This window comes from Schistocerca gregaria, chromosome 5 (genome assembly GCF_023897955.1).
Source record: "Schistocerca gregaria isolate iqSchGreg1 chromosome 5, iqSchGreg1.2, whole genome shotgun sequence".
Lineage (NCBI taxonomy): Eukaryota > Metazoa > Arthropoda > Insecta > Orthoptera > Acrididae > Schistocerca > Schistocerca gregaria.
This window is the reverse complement of record NC_064924.1, coordinates 25515145-25528970: the sequence shown is the minus strand read 5'-3', so window position 1 is coordinate 25528970 and position 13826 is coordinate 25515145. Positions and strand designations below refer to the sequence as shown.

Sequence of the window (13826 nt, the reverse complement as noted above, 5' to 3'; positions counted from 1 at the left end):
TGGTTCGAGAATTTCCACGTAATTCTGGAACCATTCGACCTTCTGCCGCCTCTAACATGCGATGCTTTAAAGATAAGTGTGAGGCAGTCGTTTATGGTACTATGATAATAATTATTGTTAAGGAGACAGATGAAGAATGGACTGATTAGCGACTTTTACTTACTTCATGTATGGGACTCGCTAGAGGCGAGACATAATGTGTGGTGGTTATTAAACCAACCATGATTAAATGTATATTAACAGAGTCTAATGTTTGATGACTCAGTTGGCTTAACAGGGTTTAAAGGTTTATACAAGAAATGGTAAAGCGGTTTCCTGTTGAAGTGAAAATATACCATGATTGAACTGAAAGTTTCCTACAAGAGTTGTGGGACAACCTTTGTACAACGCCACTCTGCATGTTGCCAAATTAATTCAAGATGGCGGCAATGACGGCATCCAAGATGGCGGCATGTACACTTGGCAACAGTGCATGACGTCATCCAAGATGGCGGATTTTTGGCACGGAAAATAGACCAACTGGGCTATGTCTACTAACCTAACCCTCCAAGGAAATGGCGGGAAATGTGGATTTTGGCGGGAAGGAAGCCAATTGGGCTACCTCCACTAATGTAACCCCCAGAAAATTGGCGCAAAATTTGAACTTTGGCGCGAAAATAGGTCAATTGTGCTTTGTCCACTGACCTAACCCTCCAGAAAAACTTGGCGCCAAATTCAAATTCCAAGAAGTACTCTTCTTTACTATTGTTCATTATTATTCATTATCATTTATTATCATTCATTATCATTTATTATCATTTATTATTATTATTTATTATTATTATTGGCCTACCTTCACTAAAAAACTGCGCCAAATTCAAATCCAACATGATACTGTCTGCAAAAACCGTACTTGTCTTTATTATTATTCATTATCATTTATTATCTCTCATTATTAATTTATTATTATTATTATTATTTATTATTATTATTATTGGCCTACCTCCACTAGAAAATTGCACCAAATTCAAATTACAAGACGATAATGTCTCAAAACCGTACTTTTATTTATTATTATTATCATTTATTATTTATTCAAGATGTCCGAACTCAGTGGGAAGAAAGCCATTTGCGTTACAAGTATAACAAAAAACTGTCACAAGTTCAAATTCCAACACCATAATCGATCACAGGCACGAAATAGTCCACATCCTACGAACTTTGACTGTTACTTATCTTTTTTCACTGCTAACCTATCAAAATCGCATCAAATAATAAACTGCACTTGTACTAACGTAATTTACATCCTCTGATTCTGCAAGGAAAAAGAAGTGAAGTCTTAATTTCAAGCAGTACAGTCATCACTTGTTCTCCAACAGACTTAGCAACACCCAGTGCGCTTGCCACTAGGTCCGGACTCCAATTGGCTCAGTTCAAATCGTCGCCGGCAGAGGAGGCCACCCTGGCGCCACTGGTCAGCACTAGCCCGCCGCTGGTCGACTGGCCACTTGGACTGCACTAGCCGATGCACTTTGTAAACATGTTTTTGCCGGACACGCTGGAACCTGCCAATTCTGACGTCACAATGGTCTGTTATCTATCCACCACGTGGAAAGAACACGCTTGGCGCCGAAGTTGTTTGCTGGAGAGTGGAATCTGCCCCGGCGTCACACAACCGTCGGTCCATCACGTGGCATGCTCGACAAAGAACGCTCTCTCTAAGTTAACTGCCTCAAGACTGTCTGCTCTCTCGCGGACGCATTACAACTGGACACGCGCCGTCGCCCCGCGGGCGTCCGACCGCTTACGTTACACACCCTCAATCGCCGCCTCCATACTCGCGCTGGACATAGTCTTCTTAAATATGCTAACACCCACATCGCGCATCTAAGTTATCAATTGCCTAAGTACTTAGTTGCATTCCAATTTTAATCATATTAAATAATTCAATTTACAATTTCATATAAGTATGGAAAACGGTTCAATTACCTAATTTCATCTACTTTCAAGGTCGAGACCGCCACCTTTTCCTAGGAACCAGCGCCGAGTTTGAATTCTGGGAGTAAAGAAAGGTCATTGCGCTTTCTCTACCAACCTAAGAAAATTGTTGGAAAGAAAGGACAGTCAACCGCTACTTCCTCCTAGGAACCAGCGCCAAGTTTGAATTCTGCCAGTAAAGAAAGGTCACTTGCGCTTCTGCCACCAACCTAAGAAAATTGATGCAAACGAAGCTCATTACCACTAACCTAAGCCTCCAGGACACAACCTCTAGCTAAGGGTTTCTGGTAAAAGGACTCACCATGCACTATTCCCATGCAAACCACTCTTACATAACTCATGTATAAAGCTCTACACACACTCTGCCTAATTGTAAACTGTCAAAAATAGCACACTGCACAGCCTAAAAACATGTGAACGACACATAAACAATGCACAGCATTTATGGCCATATAGCCAAACAACTCCTAAACTGTCAAAATAATAATCCATCAAAAGGACTCTGCCTGCTAATCGTCAGCTGTCGAAATCATACACCAGCCTTTATTTAAACAATTAGAGGCAACACCACCACCAAGTGTATTCGCCACTGAGTCCATAGCCCAATTGACTTAGTTCATATTGATGCCACTAGAGGACGCCATAGTGACGAAAGTACCGTAATCGAAGATGGTGCGACCTAGTGGTGTTCATCACGAGCTCCAGACCCCAGACATTTCCTCGTCGTCAGAGGACGACACAGTGGCACCAACTGGTGATGGAAGTACAGTTATCCATGATGGCGGTAAACAGTGTGTTCTCCACGAGGTCTACGTCACTGTCGTCCGTTTCGTGACATAAATCAAGATCATGAGAGAAGACGACTCAGCCTGCTCTGGGCTGCTGGGGGGGGGGGGGGGAGTAAAGCCCAAGTTCACTCTATTTAGTTTCAAACATTTTCATTAGCGATCGAATATATCCATCATACTGTCACAAAACATCCACCCTAATGTGCTTGGTGCCACAATACACAATCTGCAGACACGAAAACAACTCCTAATTTCAGAACACAATAGCAAACTGCTCCTAAATAATGCAGTACACGTATCTGAAAACACCCTCAGCACTCGTAAACTGTCCAAATAACGCGTGGCACAGCCTACAGGGCCGCTCGCAAAATAACGCAACAGACGCGAACAAGCAGCCACTACCACACCGTCTCCTCCGCGAAGTCGCACGCCCCAAACCACACACGGTCCCCGCTCGTCTTCCGCGTGCATGAGGAGGCGACAGCCGCGCTCACACTCCATGCCCGTCAAATCCCTATCCAGATACGTGTTCACCCAGACACAGCTCCTGGCGCGACCGGCGAGGGACGCGCGCTCCACCGCATCCGCCAGCCGCCGCCACCGAACACCGGTGAAAGTTGCACCCCTCTATACAGTCACCATTATACTATCAAAGCACACAAAAGCGCGTTCACGCTAGTCTCATATTCGAGGCATCTCCAGGGGCCGCTTGTCTCTGCTGTTGAATGCAAGGTGTGTTGAGACACACACATACCTTTAACCATACTTAACTACCCAGCACGGCTTTCGCCTCGCCGCTAAACGTTTCCATGACGACTCGCCATCTAAAACGTTCTCAACATTATTATTACGTCACATCTTTTTGCAAAAAATAAGAGCCACGTCGATCTCTCATGGACTGTATAGTGTCCCAGAAATAGTTAACGCTTGCTTTCTTCATGCCTCAGCTTGTATGCACGGAAATTCCTCCCATAACAGAACCTGTTTACCAAAATATCGCCTAATCCAGTCTTCCTCCCGGACATAACGTGATAGCGTTCCTGCTCACAGCATACGCACTTGTTCTCACGCTCCTATATCACATAACAATCAATCGAGCATTCTCATCAGCTCTTATCGAATTTGCAAGTCGAATTACTAACTCCGTCGCTATCGAAGCACAATCCACCTTTTCTTTCTGGCGCTCTCTCTCGTTATTTTGCAAAGATTGCTAATTTGCACGGACAGTTCCCTCAATCTATACACCGTCAATCTGTTCTTTCTTTCTACAGACGCTACACTCTATGGTAATAAACTACGTTACACCGACCACCATTTTTCACAGACAACTAAACATCGCGAAGTTGTGTACAGGTCATCAAATACAAACCATACTCGCAAGAATATTGGACCGTCAAATCGATCTCCAACCAGGGAATATACCACCGAGTACCGTCAATTTTTTCTGTACTTCTCGATATGAAGAAGCCGGCCGCGGTGGTCTCGCGGTTCTAGGAGCGCAGTCCGGAACCGAGCGACTGCTACGGTCGCAGATTCGAATCCTGCCTCGGGCATGGATGTGTGTGATGTCCTTAGGTTAGTTAGGTTTAACTAGTTTTAAGTTCTAGGGGACTGATGACCTAAGATGTTAAGTCCCATAGTGCTCAGAGCCATTGGAACCATTTTTTCGATATGAAGAACACCGCACTAGCCTCCCGATCGCTAATGTAGCATAATGCGCAACATATACAATGTAAATTATTTCTCCACAAACACCAAACTATAGTGATGTGCTGCGTGCTGTAAACCATTGACTGACTAGAAACAAGTAGAGTAAACTGATATTCGCAGTCTCGAATGCCGAAGTCGGTCATCTAACAGATCCCAGATGATCAGTATTCTCTACAAACCAACTATGGACGTTCCCACGTCTAGGGAACAGGCAAACGAGTGTCCAACACACCACAGTCCTTATTCCCTCAACTAACTAAAGGCATCAAACGTGCAGAAACAGTCGACCGAACAACTTACAATGGAGGGAATAACGGTCCACCGCAAACGCGCCATCTTCTCAAAGCTACACTTGATCACGAAAGCAGCTCAGGACATGCTTAGTTCGCTATTCGGTCGCCTAGAACATTATAAAGTTAACTATCATACATTCCTACACTCCAACAGGCCGTTGGATCCGGAAGACCGCTACCATTAACGTGGGAACGCGAATAAATTCCACCACAGACTTTGCATACACGAACACATTTTCCTTAGCACTAGACATACTCTTCCCTTCGCCATCACAATACCCCAAGTCAAATCCCCCCCACCCCTCTCCCTACAACAGCACATAGACATTACATTTCATTTACACAATCAGATATACTTTATAAACCTGATCCTCAAATGCGGACATATCACACACCGGTATTTGCCACTCCCTGACCCCGCTAGGTATTTATCCAGTATGTGTAACGTATTCTGTCTCGATACCATGTCAGATGTTCCGTTATATATCCACTGAGTTAAAGGCGATGACTCATTGAGAAAGATCACAGCCACAAGTGAATCGTATCTCGAAACAAGTCACCTTTCTCGAACCTGTCTGCTAAAGTAAAAGTCCAACATGGTCTTAGTCAGTCCCTACACGTCTTGCAACTGCTCCCATTTATACAGCTTTGCACATGTGATCATACAATTTTAAGTCGGCACTGAGCAGAAGTCGAACAAAGACATATCCACCACCGTCTGCAGCCCGTCTAGAAACAGAGCGAACTGAGTGACTGCGACAGGACCGTGTTTTGACGATTCAGCGGAAATGCGCGCATTGTGGTGCGTCCCCAAACTACATACAAGCACTGCAGATCCACATCCATTCTTATCTATAAGACCAACATGCTGTCATCGTTATTCTTTACCCCCCAGCAGACAAAATTTAACAACTATAGAAGCTCAAAAAAACTTTATCCTATATAGAACTCACATAGACGCCGTTGCTCGCGCGTTGACACAAAGCTGCGCTGGGGGTCCAGCGCCGAGAGAGAGAGAGAGAGAGACAGAGACAGAGACAGAGAGAGAGAGAGAGAGAGAGAAATATCGCAATGCTTCCCAGAATAGCGCAGCGTGCAGCCCTAATGGCATACTTCGCCCCTCACGGAATTTTCCCCTCAAACTGCTGCTGCTCCTGCTGCCTGGGTCGACCAAACCTATGAAATACACACTTATTGATACACTACAGAGAGTAATTTAAAGTTTCATCAACTCTACTCTAGGAGAATAATTGTATCCCACGTATTATACTGTAAATTGCAAGAAACGCCCACTGTGGCCCTGTTTACTTGTTCGAAAGACTGTTTTCTAACTCTCTTTGTACACCGCCAAACATTTATTTTTTTCTGCCACTTCGACCAGTATGTCGCATTCTAAACTGGCATTAAGACGCTCCGATCCACGACCTCTCACAGAAAACTAGACATCACACTATGTAAATCATATTCTTACCACGGATAGCATAACACTGAATTATTTTTAAATAAAACACACTTACAACATAAGGAAACTAGAAGAGTTTGGCAGCGTTGTGGAGAGTTTCCAAACTACCGTGCGAAAGTCTTTCATGACCTCTACATTTCATTTCATATGTCGCCGTGACGGAACAGATGATGTCTTGGCGTTCCATTTGGAGTTATTCGTAATTCTGCACTCATGTATGCGATCGCTGTTTAGCTGCTAACAACCCCTAGAAGTTTGCTCCCACCCACAAAACTTCTCCCCCAACTCCAACAGGCTATCTCACTTGATCATTATATGGTAACCGATGCGTGGATGTGATGCAAAAGACACCTTCGATGTACTGTAATATTAAGCAAGAGACTTCATAGTTCGAAGAATCTTACACCAAGTTCAGCACTGGCCATTGATGTGACAGCATGCCCCCCCCCCCCAATCCCCAATTTCAGTATCACAGCTAAACAGCCCCTTTTACATCACTTTGAGAGTATCATTGTGAATGTGGATAGATTACTGTGCTGTACGTCCAGTAATTGTTAATTCTCGAACACAAACATGATCAAAGTACTCCATTAAGTTTCGGGAATGCAGCCGCATGAATTCTGCTTCTTCTAATATTTCGGCTGTATACCTTTCAGCCATCTTCAGAGAGAGCCGTACGACTGACGCTCCAGCGCTCGCTCCATCCTTTTAAACTCGCGAACCGCGCCACTGCGCATGCGGCCACAGATAAACAAGGCGCCAGTGAAGTTGATCGGCGGCAAAGGCGTACAATATGCATGAGTTACGTCTGTGGCTGCGCATTCGATCCATGCTGGTAGGTCGATGTATTACTGGGAGCTGAACTGTAGCGACGTCTTTGTAAGTTCCATATTGAAAGTGCCGGATTCCATGATTTATCTAATGTGAAACCGCTGTCTCTATTAATTAAATTGTTCGTCAAGCGGATTTCAATGGCCTCTTTTACTACGGAGTCCCAGAAAGATGAAACAGAAGTCAGAATTTCGACATTTTCATATACCATAGAGTGACCAGAATCAATACAATGCTCTGCCACAGCCGATTTACTGGGTTGTAAAAGCCGAGTGTACCTGCGATGTTCCGTACACCTCTCTTGGACTGTCGATTCGTTTGTCCGATATATGAAAGGAAACATTCACATGGTATCTTGTAAACTCCAGGCTTGCGGAGTAGTAAGTCATCTTTAACGGAACCCAGGAGTGCAGCCGTCTTCGCTGGTGGACGAAAAATCACTTTTACTTTATGTTTAGTGAGGATCCTTCCTATTTTGGATGAAAGGCTTCCCACATACGGCAGGAAAGCCATGGATTTAAATGTTTCCTCGTCATCTTCTGCATTCCTTACGGACACCTTAGGTTTTATTTGTAGTGCCTTACGTATCTGTTGTGGAGAAGGACTTCGAAGAGAAGGCCCTGGAGTCTGCTATTTTGAAGCCTACAGTTTTTTGGAGGTACGTTGATGACACCTTCGTAGTGTGGCCCCATGGCGAGGACAAATTGCAGGACTTCTTAAACCATGTGAACTCCATCCATGGACAAATTCATTTTACAATGGAAGTGGAAAAGGAGGGATGTCTTCCATTTTTGGATGTCTTGGTACGGCGCAAAGAAGATGGCACTTTGGGTCATGCAGTATATCGGAAACCGACCCATACGGACTTATATTTACATGCGAATAGCTGTCACCATCCTTCGCAGACGAGTAGTGTTCTAAGAACTTTGGTACACCGAGCACACGTCATTTCTGATGAAAGTAGTTTAAAAGACGAACTTTTACATCTGAAGAGAGTTTTTGAGGACAACGGGTATTCTCCACAACAGATACGTAAGGCACTACAAATAAAACCTAAGGTGTCCGTAAGGAATGCAGAAGATGACGAGGAAACATTTAAATCCATGGCTTTCCTGCCGTATGTGGGAAGCCTTTCATCCAAAATAGGAAGGATCCTCACTAAACATAAAGTAAAAGTGATTTTTCGTCCACCAGCGAAGACGGCTGCACTCCTGGGTTCCGTTAAAGATGACTTACTACTCCGCAAGCCTGGAGTTTACAAGATACCATGTGAATGTTTCCTTTCATATATCGGACAAACGAATCGACAGTCCAAGAGAGGTGTACGGAACATCGCAGGTACACTCGGCTTTTACAACCCAGTAAATCGGCTGTGGCAGAGCATTGTATTGATTCTGGTCACTCTATGGTATATGAAAATGTCGAAATTCTGACTTCTGTTTCATCTTTCTGGGACTCCGTAGTAAAAGAGGCCATTGAAATCCGCTTGACGAACAATTTAATTAATAGAGACAGCGGTTTCACATTAGATAAATCATGGAATCCGGCACTTTCAATATGGAACTTACAAAGACGTCGCTACAGTTCAGCTCCCAGTAATACATCGACCTCCCAGCATGGATCGAATGCGCAGCCACAGACGTAACTCATGCATATGTTGTACGTCTTTGCCGCCGATCAACATCACTGGCGCCTTGTTTATCTGTGGCCGCATGCGCAGTGGCGCGGTCCGCGAGTTTAAAAGGATGGAGCGAGCGCTGGAGCGTCAGTCGTACGGCTCTCTCTGAAGATGGCTGAAAGGTATACCGCCGAAATATTAGAAGAAGCAGAATTCATGCGGCTGCATTCCCGAAACTTAATGGAGCAGTCTTTGCGCCGCGAAAACTTGAAGATTCACATGATCAAAGTACATCAAATAACACTTCAAGCTTAGTGTTTAATTTACGATCTATCTCTCGGCGTATGGGAGCCACAGAGCATTCTCCACATCTTAGGGTAAAAGACCAACCTCACACAGTCATTGACCAACACACCCTGCAGCACCGTTAGAGAATTAATCTCGAAGCGATCAGAAGAAGAGCGCTACTCTCCACGCCTCATGGATAAATGTTGCTCTCCAAGTCCCAACCCATCCTAGTGCGCCGGATTTCTCGAGGTGGTGTCATGTCGAGGAGCATGGCACTCCTTATCCATGTATAGCATGAGTTGGATACATTTTTACCTAAATCAACGAAGCTATCAAGTCTACATTATTGTTCTCGAGTCTAGGGTCTGTACTTGGAAGGTATTGGTCAGATTGAGAACATAAACACACACACACACACACCTAAGACTGCGACGTTCTGAACTTAAAAACTGGCTATAATGTTAGATAGAAAACCTTTCCCCCCTATCAAACATACATCCTTCTTCACAGTTTCTCTACGCTGTACTATCTTATCGAATGGTGAAACATTTGCTGTGCATCATACGAGCGCAATATAGCTTTGCAAAGACGTATAGTATCCACTGTTCAAATCCGATCATGGTTCAGAAATTTTACGATGCCTGCATAAGGACTACATAAAATGATATTACTAGCGAGGGATACATCCTACAAGAAAACAGATAAACGCAAAGCAGCAGCGTCCGAAATGTGAAAATTACAAGTAATTCTGTTACTAACTCTGTAAACAGCGCATCAGTCGGGCAAATCCTACTGAGGGGTTGCAGCGCATCACAAGCTCTTACCACTAAGTTAGTTAGGACGCTCAAGTCTCGATTTTATACCCAAGATGCGACAGGGGTGATCGCATAAATGAAAGTTCCTTTAGAGGAGTGTGTCAGGTTTCTTCACCCATGAGACGGAAGTCCTCTGATGTCCGACAGGTTTACCGTTAACGATCGCAAGTAGACAGTGCAAAAAACACATACGGAACACGTAGCTCTATAGGAGTAGATCGCAGGCTATGTCACGTGACTGATGCATCCGAAATCACTGGTACCTCAGTAGACATACAGTATAATGCATCCACAATGGGAAAAAAATTACCTCCCTCTCTTATTCCCTTCGTTTTGATGTCCACGTTTTCCGGGATTCCTCTTGTTGCAGCATACTTGGTCTGATATACAAAGCGCTCGGTGCGAACTAGAAGATAGCCGGCCGGAGTGGCTGTTCTAGGCGCTACAGTCTGGGGCCGCGCAACCGCTACGGTCGCAGGTTCGAATCCTGCCTCAGGCATGAATGCGTGTGATGTCCTTAGGTTAGTTAGGTTTAAGTACTTGTAAGTTCTAGGGGACTGATGACCTCAGAAGTTAAGTCCCATAGTGCTCAGAACCATTTGATTTGAACCAGAAGATAGCAAAGTACTTTCTCAAGTTCACCGCATTAGGCTCTATATTCGGTCGATGTATATCTATTCCCTGGTCACTTTTCGCAATTCTATCTATTTGAGGTCAGGTCTATATATGCAATCATGACATAACATCTCGTTCAGTGTTCTAAAACTGATTGTAAATGTATCGCAGGTGCAACCACCAAATGCATTGATCGGGACGTGTAATATAGCACTGCACTCGACTGCATGAAGTCACTTCCACATTCGGAGAGCGTTTGCTTTCTCTCCCATGTACGTTGTTCGGTCGACTGTTTCTGCACGTTTGATGCCTGTATTTAGTTGAGGGAATAAGGACTGTGGTGTGTTGGACACTCGTTTGCCTGTTCCCTAGAGACGTAGAGAATACTGATCATCTCGGATCTGTTAGATGACCGGCTTCGGTAAAAGGTAGACGCGATGGTCGAACGGCATTGACAAGTGTTTGCCACCCGCGCCACGGAAGTCGTATTGGAAGAACAAGGAGTGTTTATGTATCTTATGGCGTTTGATATCGTTGATTATTGTAACGAGAAAAAAGAAGAACGGTTGAAAAAATTGTTTATTTTACTTAATGTCTTGGACTTGCTAGAAGCAAGACATGTTCATAAATTATGTGATTGTAAAAACTACGCTATTGTAAATGTATTTGATCGAATTTAATGCTAGACGAATCGGTTGACTTGCAAACATTCGGATATTTATGTGAGAAGTTGTTCTTTGTGGCAGCTGAAATATACCAAGATGAAGCTAAAAGTATTCTGTGAATATCCGCTTATTTCATGAGTAGACAGAGAGAGAGAGAGAGAGAGAGAGAGAGACTGATAAATTCCGTTAACCAGTAGTATTCTTCGGAGAAGAAGTTTTTGAAGATTGACGTAGCCGGCTATCCCCAGAAGAAGACCGGCTGTACATACATTTCAATGAAAGCATTATTTGCTAAGCTGTACCCTCGAAACGATTCAAAATAAAGTTGAACGAAATCTCAATAGCCAAATGTAATTGCAAGACAACCCCTATATTAATCTAGTAAACAATGTAAAAATGTTGACCTCAGCAGCAATAATTTAACCTGTAAACATAAGATGATCCTGTATTTTTCGAATGAAGAACTTGGGAAAAACTTCATGATATAATCTGATAATTGCAGTAATTTTGAACTATGTGTGTCTATGCCATCAAAGTCAATACGCTGAGCCACAAGCTATGCCAATCTTCATTAGTCAGCTTGTTGTCCCCAGGACACCGTAAATTATGTATCTGTAGTCAGAACAGACATTTATTAATTGCCACTCCTGTAAATAGGTTATACTTCGTAGACCTTTGTAAGTTACTATCCTGAATTTGCGCAAATTAATAAACAATTTCCACTGCAAGTTTGTTAGTAAATACACGGCAGAGATCATTTAGCATAAGAGAAATGGAGATGATATGCTGGTACTATTCTGTGGAAATATATACAGGATCAAGGACCAACAACATGTTAATACAACTCAACTACTTACTTCCAAGTATTAAACACAAGGTGGAATTCTCTAGGGTTAACTTCTTGCAAATGACCATTGCTAACAGTAATGACATCCACCGAGAGATAGAGGTATCCATAACTCGTCACACCAAAATGAAATGTACATGAATTCTTTCAAATCAATGACTGCCCAAGTTATAAAATAACATGTAAGTCTAGCAGAAGTTAAGAAGATATTGTCACTACTGGGAAAGGCTGCTTTTATGAATGATTAAACAGTGAGTACAAGTGACCAACCGGTTAAAAATAAAAATATAACAACTGGGGCTCAAACAACAAATAACAAAAATCTGCTCTACAATCCTATTAGGAGAGACCCCCCCCTTTTTTTCCTTTTTTTTTTTGGGGGGGGGGGGGGAGTGCTTGATGGTCTACTAGATTTCATATGAGCAATACGTCAAAGAAATACACCAGGCAACACATAAACAAGTCTGTTTACGCAGCTGAGGAGTTCTTAAGTTGACTGTGGTGTGTGTGTGTGTGTGTGTGTGTGTGTGTGTGTGTGTGTGTGTGTGACTATTTGTACACTATGCAGTTGAGCAGATCAAAGATACATCCTTCCTAATGAAAGTGAAACGACATCATAAAAGTTTCACTTTCATAGCAAGACCTGTACCTTAAGCAAGCACATATTGTACGAAGTCAAGGGACTCGTTAAGGATACCTTCGCTGAAATGTAAATTTGTAACTACTTTAATTAATTCCTGGAAAATTTATTAAAGAAACAAACAGGAAACTTTATATTGCCCAAGATATCACTGGAGGAATGAAATGTGTGTTCCAAATAAAAAAGGTGTCATACATGAAAAATAACCGTTTTGAAAAAAAAAAACAGATGCAACACACACCTGTCCTTCATGTGTGTTGCCAATTTCTGTGTCCATAACTGGCTGCTCCTGCTTCACCTGCTTAACCGAGGGTTCCCAAGTCTCCTGTAACACAAAACAAGTAATCCAGGAACACACAAAAACATAAAAGACAAAGTCAATAATGAACTTTCAATTCTGAAACAGGTTGCTTGCAGTAACAAAATCACTGTAATGTTGTAGAAAAATTACACAAGGAAATAAAAGATAGGGTTTAAAACAAATCTTCAGTGATAAGAGTAACTGAACACCAGTACAACAACAACAAGAGAAGTCAAAATAATATTGCATAACAAAATATTAGTCACCCCTATTTGGTCATGGAAATAAAAATGAATAGATTTAAAAAGATTGTCATTTCATTTGTACAGTACCTGCATCTCATATTCGTTGTCAAATGATTCTCCAGGAATTTCTCTCTTCACTGATATCCTTTTCCAGCCCTGCAAACAAATGTATTAAATTATAGCTTTATTCGGACCCTACATGCAAAAGGATGACTACATATACGAGCAGAGAATGGCCGACCCACATCCCCGCCCACTTTACACACACATCTAAGCATCCCTAGTGCCCCTACTTGCCTCCAACTCTACCATTTGAAGACCTGTGAGGACTGTCGACATGTAGTGAGTAATGAGAGCAATCAGTTAAGTATGATATATACTTCAATCAAAATAACAAAGGACCGAAAACCAAACACGGGATCTGGACTGATGTTGTCGGTTCACCTCCGTCACACACAGATTATAGATATGGCAGCTACAGCTGTGTGTTTCCATTCTAGGCAGATTCACACTCTGCCCATTAAGGTACAGTATTATTTTTTTATTTATTGCTTATTTAGACTGAGCAGATTAAGGCCTCATTATGGTCCCATACCTCAATCAGTATAAACAGAGCCCTTGTGATGTCGATCTATCTGTCTGTCAAATACCCATTTTTTCAGGAACAGACATACCAAGTCGAAATTCAATGCACATACTACGATCTACGGTCCCTCGGAGGTGTACGAAGT

The 13826-nt window shown here is 42.8% G+C and overlaps 1 long non-coding RNA gene across 1 annotated transcript in view; it reads right to left on the bottom strand.

Moving 5' to 3' along the window:
* Positions 1–13252, bottom strand: part of LOC126272267 (uncharacterized) — a 55738-nt gene extending 42486 nt beyond the window's left edge. Inside the window, exons 1-2 of the long non-coding RNA XR_007549200.1 lie at positions 13183–13252; positions 12791–12874 (exon numbers count right to left, since the gene is read on the bottom strand). This is a non-coding gene — a long non-coding RNA (uncharacterized LOC126272267). The remainder of the gene's footprint in view (positions 1–12790; positions 12875–13182) is intronic.
* Between the last annotated feature and the right edge of the window lie 574 nt (positions 13253–13826).